Source organism: Salvelinus alpinus, chromosome 32 (genome assembly GCF_045679555.1).
Source record: "Salvelinus alpinus chromosome 32, SLU_Salpinus.1, whole genome shotgun sequence".
NCBI lineage: Eukaryota > Metazoa > Chordata > Actinopteri > Salmoniformes > Salmonidae > Salvelinus > Salvelinus alpinus.
Window position 1 is genome coordinate 8,772,700 of NC_092117.1, and position 14,395 is coordinate 8,787,094.

The 14,395-nt window shown below is 42.4% G+C and overlaps 1 long non-coding RNA gene across 1 annotated transcript; it reads left to right on the forward strand.

Annotated features, from left to right (window-relative positions):
- The first annotated feature begins 13,032 nt into the window (after positions 1-13,032).
- LOC139562456 (uncharacterized) lies at positions 13,033-14,395 on the forward strand. The gene is made up of 3 exons (XR_011672360.1): positions 13,033-13,104; positions 13,858-14,041; positions 14,354-14,395. It is a non-coding gene; the product is annotated as an uncharacterized lncRNA (long non-coding RNA).

Sequence of the window (14,395 nt, forward strand, 5' to 3'; positions counted from 1 at the left end):
CTAGGTGACCTAAACTGGGGCATGCTTAACACCCCGGGCATCATACAATCTAAGTGTGATGCCCTCAATCTCACACAAATTATCAATGAACCTACAAGGTACACCCCGAAATCCGTAAAAACGGACACCCTCATAGATATAGGTGATTCTACACCTGCATTGCTTGCTGTTTGGGGTTTTAGGCTGGGTTTCTGTACAGCACTTTGAGATATCAGCTGATGTACGAAGGGCTATATAAATATATTTGATTTGATTTGATTGATATCATCCTAACCAACTTGCCCTCCAAATACACCTCTGCTGTCTTCAATCAAGATCTCAGCGATCATTGCCTGCATCCGTAATGGGTCTGCGGTCAAACAACCACCCTTCATCACTGTCAAAAGCTCCCTAAAACACTTCAGCGAGCAAGCCTTTCTAATCGAACTGGCCCGGGTATCCTGGAAGGATTTTGACCTCAACCCGTCAGTAGAGGATGCCTGGTTATTCTTTAAAAGTGCCTTCCTTACCATCTTAAATAAGCATGTCCCATTCACAAAATGTAGAACCAGGAACAGATCTGGCCCTTGGTTCACTCCAGACCAGACCTGACTGCCCTTGACCAGCACCAGTACTGCGTTAGTATCGAATAGCCCACGTGATATGCAACTTTTCAGGGAAATTAGGAACCAATATACACAGGCAGTTAGGAAAGCTAGCTTTTTCAAACAGATATTTTCATGTTATCCAGAGTGTTGGTGACTAACTGTGCTCCAGGCAACAATTTAATTAAGCTCTTTTGCCAAAGCTTACTTACACCGGCCATATTCAACCGGTGTTGAGCGTTCGTAAATTCATCAGTTATTCTTTGCTCTTGTACACTCTGACGAGAGTGTTCTGAAACAGTTGTTGCAGTGACGTTCTATTGAAATGGATACTTCCATACTGGAGTCTTTTTAATAGCAATACATTTGTAAATCACAGTGTTAGGCAGGATTACCCTACACATACTGACCAGCTCAAATAGACAGAAGACTTTTACAGTGGGGCAAAAAAGTATTTAGTCAGCCACCAATTGTGCAAGTTCTCCCACTTAAAAAGATGAGGCCTGTAATTTTCATCATAGGTACACTTCAACTATGACAGACAAAATGAGGGAAAAAAATCCAGAAAATCACATGGTAGGAGTTTTAATGAATTTATTTGCAAATTATGGTGGAAAATAAGTATTTGGTCACCTACAAACAAGCAAGATTTCTGGCTCTCACAGACCTGTAACTTCTTCTTTAAGAGGCTCATCTGTCCTCCACTCGTTCCCTGTATTAATGGGACCTGTTTGAACTTGTTATCAGTATAAAAGACACCTGTCCACAACCTCAAACAGTCACACTCCAAACTCCACTATGGCCAAGACCAAAGAGCTGTCAAAGGACACCAGAAACAAAATTGTAGACCTGCACCAGGCTGGGAAGACTGAATCTGCAATAGGTAAGCAGCTTGGTTTGAAGAAATCAACTGTGGGAGCAATTATTAGGAAATGGAAGACATACAAAACCACTGATAATCTCCCTCGATCTGGGGCTCCACGCAAGATCTCACCCCGTGGGGTCAAAATGATCACAAGAACGGTGAGCAAAAATCCCAGAACCACACGGGGGGACCTAGTGAATGACCTGCAGAGAGCTGGGACCAAAGTAACAAAGCCTACCATCAGTAACACACTACGCCTCCAGGGACTCAAATCCTGCAGTGCCAGACGTGTCCCCCTGCTTAAGCCAGTACATGTCCAGGCCCGTCTGAAGTTTGCTAGAGAGCATTTGGATGATCCAGAAGAAGATTGGGAGAATGTCATATGGTCAGATGAATCCAAAATAGAAGTTTTTGGTAAAAACTCAACTCGTCGTGTTTGGAGGACAAAGAATGCTGAGTTGCATCCAAAGAACACCATACCTACTGTGAAGCATGGGGGTGGAAACATCATGCTTTGGGGCTGTTTTTCTGCAAAGGGACCAGGACGACTGATCCGTGTAAAGGAAAGAATGAATGGGGCCATGTATCGTGAGATTTTGAGTGAAAACCTCCTTCCATCAGCAAGGGCATTGAAGATGAAACGTGGCTGGGTCTTTCAGCATGACAATGACCCCAAACACAGCGCCCGGGCAACGAAGGAGTGGCTTCGTAAGAAGCATTTCAAGGTCCTGGAGTGGCCTAGCCAGTCTCCAGATCTCAACCCCATAGAAAATCTTTGGAGGGAGTTGAAAGTCCGTGTTGCCCAGCAACAGCCCCAAAACATCACTGCTCTAGAGGAGATCTGCATGGAGGAATGGGCCAAAATACCAGCAACAGTGTGTGAAAACCTTGTGAAGACTTACAGAAATTGTTCGACCTCTGTCATTGCCAACAAAGGGTATATAACAAAATATTGAGATAAACTTTTTTTATTGACCAAATACTTATTTTCCACCATAATTTGCAAATAAATTCATTAAAAATCCTACAATGTGATTTTCTGGGAAAAAAAATCTCATTTTGTCTGTCATAGTTGAAATGTATCTATGATGAAAATTACAGGCCTCTCTCATCTTTTTAAGTGGGGGAACTTGTACAATTGGTGGCTGACTAAATACTTTTTTGCCCCACTGTATATGGCAGACCAAACCAAACTCACCTCTCGGCATTTCCAGCCCACTCATTATCTCATTCAATCATGGCTAGCGGGAAGGTTGATGTCTTTTTCTGTGGCTTAACATCTCTAGGATATGTGGGACGATAGCGTCCCACTTGGCCAAAATCCAGAAAAAATGTAGCGCGCCAAATTCAAATATATTACTGTAAAAATCTATATTTCATGAAATCACACATGAAAGACACCAAATTTAAAGCTAAACATTTTGTGAATCCAGCCAACATGTCTGATTTCAAAAAGGATTTACGGGGAAAGCACACCAAACAATTATGTTAGCTCAGTACATAGCCACAGAAAAACAGCAAAAGATAGCTTTCACAAAAAACTGAAATAGAGATCAAATTAATCACTAACCTTTGAACATCTTCATCAGATTACACTCATATGACATCATGTTACACAATACATTTATGTTTTGTTCGATAATGTGCATATTTATATCCACAAATCTCGGTTTACATTGGCGCCATGTTCAGAAATGCCTCCAAAATATCCGGAGTAATTACAGAGAGCCACGTCAAATAACAGAAATACTCATCATAAACTTTGATGAAAGATACATGTTTTACATATAATTAAAGATACACTTCTTCTTAATGCAACTGCGGTGTCAGATTTTTAAAAAACTTTACGAAAAAGCACACCTGCAATAATCTGAGACGGAGCTCAGAACAATAGCGAAATTAGCCGCCATGTTGGAGTCAACAGAAATATGAAATTACATCATAAATATTCCCTTACCTTTGATTATCTTCATCGGAATGCAGTGCCAGGAATCCTAGTTCCACAATAAATCGTTGTTTTGTTCGATAATGTCCATTACTTATGTCCAATTAGCTAATTTTGCTACCATGTGTAGAACAGTGTCCAAACGCTCGCGCAGATGCAGGCAAACGTCGGACGAAAACTTCAAAAAGTTATATTACAAGTCGAATAAACTGGTCAAATTAAGTAGAGAATCAATCTTCAGGATGTTGTTATCATTTATATCCAATAACGTTCCAACCGGAGAATTATTTTCAGTCTCTATAAGTAATGGAACGCAAGACGACATGATGAGGAAAGCGTGTGACCAGGAACTGGCCATCTGCCAGACCACTGACTCATTCCCCTCCCATCCGGTCCCACAACACAGCATAAGCTTCATTCCACATTCTACTGACTGTTGACATCTAGTGGAAGGCGTATGAAGTGCAAACAGATCCATAAATTACAGGGATTTGAATAGGCGATGACTTTCACAACGCCCACTCTCAGAATTTTCACTTCCTGTTTTGATTTTTTCTCAGGTTTTTGCCTGCCATATGAGTTATGTTATACTCACAGACATCATTCAAACAGTTTTAGAAACTTCAGAGTGTTTTCTATCCAATAGTAATAATAATATGCATATATTAGCATCTGGGACAGAGTAGGAGGCAGTTCCCTATGGGCACGAAATTCATCCAAGAGTGAAAATGCTGCCCCCTATCATAAAGAAGTTAACCAACTCGGCTCGTAATTTAACAATTTCATTCGTATTTACAGATGGCATACAAGTTTGTTATTAAGGCACATGAAAGTTCACAAAAAATGTATGTTCAACATACCTGAAACGGGTCACATTTGGCCACTTTAGTTGTGATACAACCCTTATCAAACCATACAGGCCTATGGGCTAGGCTACATGAGGTGTGCGACTATGATTTGCTAAAATAAAGGCATGTGCTGTTTCTTGTCTTAAGCTGGGCATCATTCACAAGTGATAATATATCATTCACAAGTGATAGGCTAATGATGTCACTTATCAGACTATTTTTGATTTAATCTTGTCTTTACATATACTAAATATTATATGTGTGAAAATTGTGATGTTTAGAATGGACCATTATCTTGCACCTGTCTCGAACAGGGGCAGGGGGGGGAAATACATGTCATCTATGCACTTAAATAACGAATGGAGGAAGCTTTTCACGTGGTTCATTTTCATGCCAGCCAGGTAGGCTATACTCAGTTATAAAGCAAAGCAATGTGCTTAATATTCGGAAAGTTGAGAAATAAATATTGTAGGAATCTCAAATAGAAAATATATTTTGATTTGTTTAACACGTTTTTGGTTACTACATGATTCCATAAGTGTTATTTCATAGTTTAGATGTCTTCATTATTATTCTACAATGTAGAAAATAGTAAAAATAAAGAAAAACCCTGGAATGGTACTGTACGTCAGCACATCTGGATAAAAGTCACTTTATCAGTGAATTACTGATATAAGAATGGTTCTCCATTTACAACATACAGTATAGGCGTATATATCAGATACAGTGCATTCGGAAAGTATTCAAACACCTTCCCTTTTCCCACATTTTGTAACGTTTTTTTCTCTCATCAATATACACACAACACCCAATAATGACAAAGCCAAAACAGTTTTTTTTGCAAATGTATTAAAATAAAAAACTGAAATACCTTATTTACATAGGTATTCAGACCCTTTGCTATGAGTCTCGAAATTGAGCTTGGGTGCATCCTGTTTCCATTGATCATCCTTGAGATGTCTCTAAAACTTGATTGGAGTCCACCAGTGGTAAATTCAACTGCTTGGACATGATTTGGAAAGGCACACACCTGTCTATATTAGGTCCCACAGTTGACAGTGCATGTCAGAGTAAAAACCAAGCCATGAGGTTGATGGAATTATCCGTAGAGACAGGATTGTGTCGAGGCACACATCTGGGGAAGGGTACATAAACATTTATGAACCATTGAAGTTCCCCAAGAACACAGTGGCCATTCTTAAATGGAATAAGTTTGGAACTACAAAGACTTTTCCTAAAGCTGGCTGCCTGGCCACAATGAGCAATCGGGGGAGGAGGGTCTTGGTCAGGGAGGTGACCAAGAACCCGATGGTCACTCTGACAGAGCTCTAGAGTTCCTCTGTGGAGATGGGAGAACCTTGCAGAAGGACAACCATATCTCCAGCACATAACAGCTCACTTGGAGTTTGCCAAAAGGCACCTAAAGGACTCTCAGACCATTAGAAACAAGATTCGCTGGTCTGATGAAACAATGATTGAACTCTTTGGCCTGAATGCCAAGCGTCACGTCTGGAGGAAAACTGGCACCATCCCTACTGTGAAGCATGGTGGTGGCAGCATCATGCTGTGGGGATGTTTTTTAGCGGCAGGGACTGGGAGACTAGTCAGGATTGAGGCAAAGATGTACAGAGGGAAAGATGTGCAGAGCAAAGTAGAGAGATCCTTGATGAAAACCTGCTCCAGAGCGCTCAGGACCTTACACTGGGGCGAAGGTTCCCCCTTCCAACAGGACAACAACCCGAAGCACACACCCAAGACAACACAAGAGTGGCTTCAGGTCAAGTCTCTGAATGTCCTTGAGTGGCCCAGCCAGAGCCCAGACTTGAAGCCGATCAACATCTCTGGAGAGACCTGAAATTAGCTGTGCAGAGTTACTTCCCATCCAACCTGACAGAGCTTGAGAGGATCTGGAGAGAAGAATGTGGTGTCATACCCAAGAAGACTCAAGGCTGTAATTGCTGCCAAAGGTGTTTCAACAAAGTACTGAGTAAAGGGTCTGAATACTTATGTAAATGTGATATTGCAGTAGATTGTGGAAATGTGAAAGGAATGTAGGAGAATATAACTCAATAGATCTGGTAAAAGATAATACACTGAAAAAAACAACTGTTCTTTTGTATTTTTGGCAACAACTGCCCGAGTTGCACTAGGAACGCACAATCCCTCCATCAGTGCTCAGACTGTCCCCAATAGGCTGAGAAAGGCTGGACTAAGGGCGTGTAGGCCTGTTCTAAGGCAGGTCCACTACCAGACATCACCGGCAACAACGTCGCCTATGGGCAGAAACCCACCGTCGCTGGATCAGACAGGACTGGCAAAAAGTTATCTTCACTGACGGGTCGCGATTTTGTCTCACCAGGGGTGATGATCGGATTCACATTTATCAGCGAAGGATTGAACGTTATACCGAGGCCTGTACTCTGGAGCGGGATCGATTTGGAGGTGGAGGGTCCGTCAGGGTCTGGGGCGGTGTGTCACAGCAGCATCGGACTGAGCTTGTTGTCATTGCAAGCAATCTCAACGCTGTGCGTTACAGGGAAAACATCCTCCTCCCTCATGTGGTACCCTTCCTGCAGGCTCATCCTGACATGACCCTCCAGCATGACAATGCCACCAGCCATACTGCTCGTTCTGTGCGTGATTTGCTGCAAGACAGGAATGTCAGTTTTCTGCCATGGCCAGCGAAGAGCCCGGATCTCAATCTCAATCCCACGTCTGGGACCTGTTGGATCGGAGGGTGAGGACTAATGCCATTCTCCCCAGAAATGTCCGGGACCTTGCAGGAGCCTTAGTGGAAGAGTGGGATAACATCTCACAGCAAGAACTGGCAAATCTGGTGCAGTCCATGCGGAGGAGATGCACTGCAGTACTTAATGCAGCTCGTGGCCACACCAGATACTGACTGTTACTTTTGATTTTGACCCCCCGTTTGTTCAGGGAATCATTATTCCATTTCTGTTAGTCACATGTCTGTGGGACTTGTTCAGTTTATGTCTCAGTTGTTGAATCTTATGTTCGTACAAATATTTACACGTTACGTTTGCTGAAAATAAACCCAGTTGACAGTGAGAGGACATTTCTTTTTTTGCTGAGTTTATAAGGGCACAAGGCGAGACCCAAATGCAGACACAGGAAGCAGATGGTTGAGCCCCGATATTTATTACACCAAAAGGGGTAATCAAAAGGCAGGTCTGGGACAGGCGAGAGTTCATAAACCAGGTCAGAGTCCAAATGGTACCAGGGGATAGGCAGGCTTGAGGTCAGGACAGGCAGAGGTTCAGTGAACATGTCCGAGTCCAAACAGTACCAGGGGATAGGCAGGCTCGAGGTCAGAACAGGCAGAGTGGTCAGGCAGGTGGATTCGGTGTCAGGACAGACAAGGGTCAAAACCAGGAGGGCTAGGAAAAAACAGAGACTGGGAAAAATAGGAGCTAGGAGAAACACTTGTTAACTTGGCAAAACAAGACAAACTGGCACAGAGAGACAGGAAACACAGGGAGAAATACATCGGGGACTAATGGGGAAAACAGGAGACACCTGGAGGTGGGTGGAGACAATCACCAAGACCGGTGAAACAGATCAGGGTGTGACAACATAGCTACATTCCTGCCAATCGTAAACACAGGAGGTCACATACTGCGGTCGCACCCAATACTATGCTAACTGCTATGGTTACTATGCAAACAGTCTTAACCATTTGCTAACCTATCCCTTATGCTGCTATGGTTACTATTCTAACTGTTATTTTCCACACTTTATGGACTTTTAGCTGAGTGGCTATGCACTGCACCTGTCTAATGGCAATGTGCCAGGATAGAGCATCCATAATGCAGCAAGGATAAAGGTAATTTTCACATGGGTGTGGACCAAATGGCTTCTCCAGCAGCAGATGGGACAGAAGTTGGACATTGATGACGAGGTACAGTAACATAACAGCCCAGATCTCCCTTGGGAAATACGTTTTCTGACCTCAATGGGACTTCCTGGTTAAAGTCAAGTTTGTCAATATGAGGAGCTGTTTATGTATTTTTACAAAAAGGGGTTATTCCCCCAAGCTCTGTATTTCAGTGCAGTGATAATGTGAGAAGACGTGATTCATCACCCAACCATCAATAAATCATAATTTTAACTCAGTTACAGTACCACAAGGAGAGAGTGAATAATTTATTTCAAATGTCAGTCTCATTGATGTTGCCTGTCAGAGATAGCATTGTTAACAAATCTCTATGGTTTTTTTTTATATATTTTCTATTTTTTTCTTTATTATTATAATTTTTTTTTTATTTTATTTTATTTTTTTTATTATTTTTTACCGTTATTTTAACTGGTAAGCCACAGTAGCATTGTGATTAAAATATGTAGGTGTATCTATATTTGAATATTTTAGTCAGTAAGGAGACAACCTTAATTGCACCTGTAAATTACTCTGAACAAGATTAAGTGCCTTGCTCAAAGGCCCATCAACAGATTTCTCACCTAGTCGGCTCGGGGACTCAAAACAGCTGCAGTGATTTTTGCAATTCGTTCCAGTCATTGGCAGCAGAGAACTGGAAGGAAAGGCGGCCAAAGGAAGAGTTGGCTCTGGGGATGACCAGTGAAATAGACCTGCTGGAGCGTGTGCTACGGGTGGGTGCTGCTATGGTGACCGGTGAGCTGAGATAAGGCGGGGCTTTATCTAGCAAAGACTTATAGATGACCTGGAGCCAGTGGGTTTGACGACAAATATGACGCAAGGGCCAGCCAACGAGAGCATACAGGTCGCAGTGGTGGGTAGTATATGGGGCTTTGGTGACAAAACGGCACTGTGATAGACTACATCCAGTTTGCTGAGTAGAGTGTTGGAGGCTATTTTGTAAATTACATTGCCGAAGTCAAGGATCGGTAGGAGAGTCAGTTTTACGATGGTATGTTTAGTAATCAGAACGTTTGTTTCAAGTTTTAATCTCACTTGCACAAGTACAGTGAAATGCCTTTCTTGCAAGCTCCAAACACAACAATGCAGTAATACATTTCAATGTAGCACTAAAAATAACGTACGGTAGAACAAAACACACATGAAATAAGAAGAACACGAGAAAGTAAGAAGCTATATACAAGGTCAGTTCCAATACCACATTTACAATATGCAGAGATACTGGAGTGATGTTCGACGAGAATGTGTCCACACACTTTTGGTCATGTAGTGTATTTTGATGTGCAACCCAATCCAGTGATCTTAATGAATTTTGGGTTGACAATTAGACTATAGTTGCTATATTTTACCTCCAAATATGACTCCAGAATGTTTTGTACAACAGAGACGAATTACATACATCTTTATGTGCAATAACTAATATCATAGGCTAACTAATTTGGGAAATTCAAAACCCATTAACTAGATATAATATAATACTCACTGCTAGTAGCTAAGTATTCATCGAACAGTACATTTTAATGTCCTAATAAAAACTTGTAGCTGCTTTTGTTACCATCGATCACCACATTCTTTTGGAGAGATTGGAAACCCAAATTGGTCTACACGGACAAGTTATGGCCTGGTTTAGATCTTATCTGTCGGAAAGATATCAGTTTGTCTCTGTGAATGGTTTGTCCTCTGACAAATCAACTGTAAATTTCGGTGTTCCTCAAGGTTCCGTTTTAGGACCACTATTGTTTTCACTATATATTTTACCTCTTGGGGATGTCATTCAAAAACATAATGTTAACTTTCACTGCTATGCGGATGACACACAGCTGTACATTTCAATGAAACATGGTGAAGCCCCAAAATTGCCCTCGCTAGAAGCCTGTATTTCAGACATAAGGAAGTGGATGGCTGCAAACGTTCTACTTTTAAACTCGGAAAAAACAGAGATGCTTGTTGTAGGTCCCAAGAAACAAAGAGATCTTCTGTTGAATCTGACATGTAATCTTGATGGTTGTACAGTCGTCTCAAATAAAACTGTGAAGGACCTCGGCGTTACTCTGGACCCTGATCTCTCTTTTGACGAACATATCAAGACTGTTTCAAGGACAGATTTCTTTCTACATAACATTGCAAAAATCAGAAACTTTCTGTCCAAAAATGATGCAGAAAAATTCTTCCATGCTTTTGTTACTTCTAGGTTAGACTACTGCAATGCTCTACTTTCCGGCTACCCGGATAAAGTGCTAAATACGGCTGCTAGAATCCTGACTAGAACCAAAACATTTGATCATATTACACCATATTACTACACTGGCTTCCTGTTAAGGCCAGGGCTGATTTCAAGGTTTTACTGCTAACCTACAAAGCATTACATGGGCTTGCTCCTACCTATCTTTCCGATTTGGTCCTGCCGTACATACCTACACGTACGCTACGGTCACAAGACGCAGGCCTCCTAATTGGCCCTAGAATTTCTAAGCAAACAGCTGGAGGCAGGGCTTTCTCCTATAAAGCTCCATTTTTATGGAATGGTCTGCCTACCCATGTGAGAGACGCAGACTCGGTCTCAACCTTTAAATCTTTACTGAAGACCCATCTCTTCACTGGGTCATATGATTGAGTGTAGTCTGGCCCAGGAGTGTGAAGGTGAACGGAAAGGCTCTGGAGCAACGAACCGCCCTTGCTGTCTCTGCCTGGCAGGTTCCCCTCTCCACTGGGATTCTCTGCCTCTAACCCTATTACAGGGGCTGAGTCACTGGCTTACTGGTGCTCTTCCATGCCATCCCTAGGAGGGGTGCGTCACTTGAGTGGGTTGAGTCACTGACGTGATCTTCCTGTCTGGGTTCTCCACTGGGATTCTCTGCCTCTAACCCTATTACAGGGGCTGAGTCACTGGCGTACTGGTGCTCTTCCATGCCGTCCCTAGGAGGGGTGTGTCACTTGAGTGGGTTGAGTCACTGATGTGATCATCCTGTCTGTCTACTGTGATTATTATTATTTGACCATGCTGGTCATTTACATATTGGCCATGTTCTGTTTTAATCTCCACCCGGCACAGCCAGAAGAGGACTGGCCACCCCTCATAGCCTGGTTCCTCTCTAGGTTTCTTCCTAGGTTTTGGCCTTTCTAGGGAGTTTTTCCTAACCACCGTGCTTCTACACCTGCATTGCTTGCTGTTTGGGGTTTTAGGCTGGGTTTCTGTACAGCACTTTGAGATATCAGCTGATGTAAGGGCTATATAAATAGATTTGATTTGATTCTAGGCAGCCTTTATGTTTTTTACGACCGATGATATTGTCTGTCTAACTGATGACAGAGTTGGAGCAGGTGTCTTTGCTGATGTCGTGTTGGACTTTGAATGTGAGTTTGGGTGACCACAGCTCAGCCTATCAGAAAACCAGGCCGGGCGGTGCCCACTGATCAGCCAAATGCTCATGATAGATTAGTATAACAGAAACTGCACAAAAAAATTATCTTAACAGGCCAATGGGCCACACCACCTCTTAAAAGGTTCTATATATTTTTTTTACCAGCAAACCAACAAAAAAATTGTTCAGATCATCTGGGGTTAGCCAGAATTGCCGGATGGCCAATCCGCCCCTGTACCTACATAACTGTGATTTAAAAAAATATATATATTAAAAAAAAGACAAAAATAGCTTCTTAGCAAAGGGAATTACTCAAGCAAGAATTTTGCTAGGACTGTCTGAGTGGGGAGGGGAAAGCTGAAAATGTACTGTTATTGGCAGAGATTTGAACTCCCTTTCCAATTGGTCTATTAACAAATTGGTCACCATGGAAGGCCAAATCTCCATCCCCCAAAACAGACAGAAATTTCAGGTGGTGTGATCATTTTCACAGTAATATTCCAACCTCAGTGTTTAAATATACACAATATAAAGCACAGAAATCAAATTTTTGACTGCACTGGGCCTTAAAAATATGGGAAGGGATCAAGTGTTTGTTCACATAGCAAGATGAGCTGCACCTAGTATCCACAATAGAACATTACAATATACTCAGAGCCATATGCAGTAGTAGTTGTTGAAACAATGTGCAATATACAGTACTACCACTGAAATGACTTCAGTTAATGGTAATCTTCAAGGCTTTAAGGTCCCATTCTTAGTATGGCTCTCCAAAATGGTGACTGCCAGTGTCTATATTACTGTAGCAGTAACATTTTGTCAAATTTCTGACCTGTTGACTAATTCTCTGAATGGCATTTTTTGCAGACTTATTCAATAACATTTGACCCTTTCAAGGCAAAGCCGGTCGGAGATGTTGAGCAATGCTGCATGTTTAAGAGGATTGAGCATGGTCCACAAGTCAGATGGACATCCTCACAGTTACCGAGAAATCTCTCTGTGTCTGTCTCTGTATGTATAATTCCATGTGTGCCCTCACAACTAATGCTCCGACTGTATAGTGCCATGCTCCTAATGCTTTCGCACCTTCTTCTTGATTTGGACACAGAGGAACTTGAAGCTCTCAACCTGCTCCACTGCGGCCCAGTTGATGTGGGTGGGGCATAATCCTGTTTGTCACTTGAATTCCATAAACCTGCTTAGGCCGTTACGGAATTAAAATGAATATCTCGTGCTCTATCATTCTCAAACACCACTAGTAGACAGGCAATCCTATTCCCACACACACCAGTTATGCTGTTTTATTAGGTTTGTGGCATTTTACTTCCAAGCAGTCCATATATTTTGTGTTGTTTCCTGAAGCTATGGAATCCAGACACATTAAAAAAATAAACGTTTTCTGTCCTGTGTGTGTGTTTACGTGTCGTGTGTGTGTGTGGGCATGGGGAGCCCTGAGGATGACCTGACTCCGAGAGCAGCTATGTATGGTGTGCTGTTCCACATCCAGGCAGACAGCTCAGACTGGAAGGGAGCTCTGAATCTGCTGGAGCATGCTATCGAAGACCTGCCCCACACAAGACACAGGTTGTGAGTACTGGGTAGAGATGGCAAGGGGAATAGGGGAGAGAGAAAGGAAGAGGGGCAGGAGTAAAGTGTGATAGAATATAGATGGAAGAGAACAAGGGATAGACATGGTGAAAGGAAAGGAGGAGAGAGGGGGACGAGGATTTATACAACACTCCTATTACTGCCGTCATTTGTATGCATGCACATGCAAGAGTGCAGGTCAATATGCCTTGATGTGAATATGACGTTATAAATGAGTATGTGCGTAGATGTATGTTTAATGACATTTCATATTTTGGATATGGAAAATTCCTTCAATATGGATGCCTCAGCAAAAAAGGCCTGATCCGTATTGGGTGAATGAGCATAACTTTAAATATGTATGATTTGTCAAATCTCCTGCTTAATAAAAACAACTTTGTGGGCATTTCAGAGCGTCAAATCCTTATGAAAACATTAGGTGTTGGTAGTTTAGCCGATGGAGATGATGCCCTTACTAAAGCATCACACTATATGAAAACATTAACCTTTTCATGATCACGATCACATTTCTGTGGCGTTAGCCATGTGTGAGACTTTAATACCCTTTAAACACTACTGAGTCAGGATAAGCTGTTCTGTGCTGGCCTGGTTGCACATTCACATAGTTACTGGAAATGACAATGTGAAAACAAAATGTCTGAGCAAGGACAGTATGAGTCGGGTCTACATGATGATGTGAAAAGGGCATGAGAGTGTGAAACTGTGCATGTTCTCTCCTTGACTGTGCCTTAGGCTCCTGTTAAAGCACTGGGTGCTGGTGAGGGCCCGGCTAGGGGAGAGCGTTCTGCTAGACATGCCGAAGTTCAGGGATGAAGGGGAACTCAGTGCCAAATGTGGGAACAATGGAATGGCACTGTGTGCTGGGGAAATGCTAAAGCAGCTGGCCAGCTACCAGAACTCCATAACCTCCCTACTAGTAGGTGGTAACACACACACGACGCACACTCACATAAACACAAATGCACACACACCACACACACTTTCCACATTCACTCTTGTGCTAGACTACTTTAGAGATATACACATAACTTCAGTGGACTCTTCGAAGTGTGAAAGATTGCAGCAGTTACTTGCTAGGTTTGAATCCCAAGTGGAGCTATTGCGCTTAGGGTGTTGAAGAACTCTAGCAACATCTAGTGGAAAGTTAGTGCTATTGCAGCTGTGCTCTGTGTAACGCGCTTAAGATGTAGCTTTGTATGCGTGAGCCTTATGGGTTTATTGTGTGTAGATTGTGAAGAGTCACTGGCAGAAGGTGGATTACCTGTTGGAG